Below are 1065 nucleotides of genomic sequence, written 5' to 3' on the forward strand. Positions count from 1 at the left end.
AAAGAAAAACAAAAAGAAACAAAGCTGGACACCAATAGCTTGAACCTTAGAATATATGCCTGTGGTGTCTTTGTATTAGGATCTGCTTGGATTATTAAGCTCTTTGGAGTGCATCAACACTTGATGACTTGGGTTAACTAACCCGGGATCATCAGCTGAAAGTCCACTATCAAGAGCAACCTAACTACAAGGCATTTAGTAGCCCAAAGAGGTGCTGGGCATCAATGTTCTAAGAAGGAATGTAAGCCAAGTGTCTATAGTGAATAATGTGTCAAGTATAAAGAAAAGGAAATGAACTTGCTACACATGACACTCAAATAAAGCTTATGAACAAAATAATAGCCAAGGATAAAGAAATAATGAGAGGTCATAGCAGTATGTTACTTGAAGCTTGAAGGAGACTTTCTAGGCTTAAGAGTCAATAAGAGGTGAGTGTTTACATATCCACATAAAACCCCATGAACTACCAATAACACTCTACTAGCATGAACATCCTCTTCCATTTCATTCTTTCTTCTCAATAAATCATTTCTTGCTTGGGAACAAGCAAGCTTTAAGTTTGGTGTTGTGATGACAAGTCATCTTAGCCTAGTTTCACTAGCCTTTTTCTTTTGATTTCAATTGAATTATGCACTTTCTTGAGCCATAAGCAAGCCAATTGGGTAGATTTTCATGCTTCCACTGATTTAATCAACCATGTATGAATTCATGCTATTTCGTGAGGTTTTATGCTATAATTGTCACATATTATGAAAGAATGAATATCTCATGGTTTTGAGCATAGCTTTGATGTGTTTGGTTGATTAATGATAGGTGAAGAAAGCTTGGAGAAAGGTTGAAGCAAGAAGGAATGGCTAGGAGGAAGAGAGGACAAAAATTTTGAGCAAAAGTTTGCCTCAAACTTTAGCTCAAACTTTTGGATTAATTGAAAATGAACCAGGAAGCAAAAAACTGGACCAAAAGTTAGCCTCAAACTTTTTGGCTAACTTTTGGGCAAAAAGCTGGAGCAAAAGTTAGCCTCAAACTTTTTGGCTAACTTTTGGGCAAAAGCTGGAGCAAAAGTTA

The sequence above is a fragment of the Arachis hypogaea genome, chromosome 11, assembly GCF_003086295.3.
Source record: "Arachis hypogaea cultivar Tifrunner chromosome 11, arahy.Tifrunner.gnm2.J5K5, whole genome shotgun sequence".
NCBI lineage: Eukaryota > Viridiplantae > Streptophyta > Magnoliopsida > Fabales > Fabaceae > Arachis > Arachis hypogaea.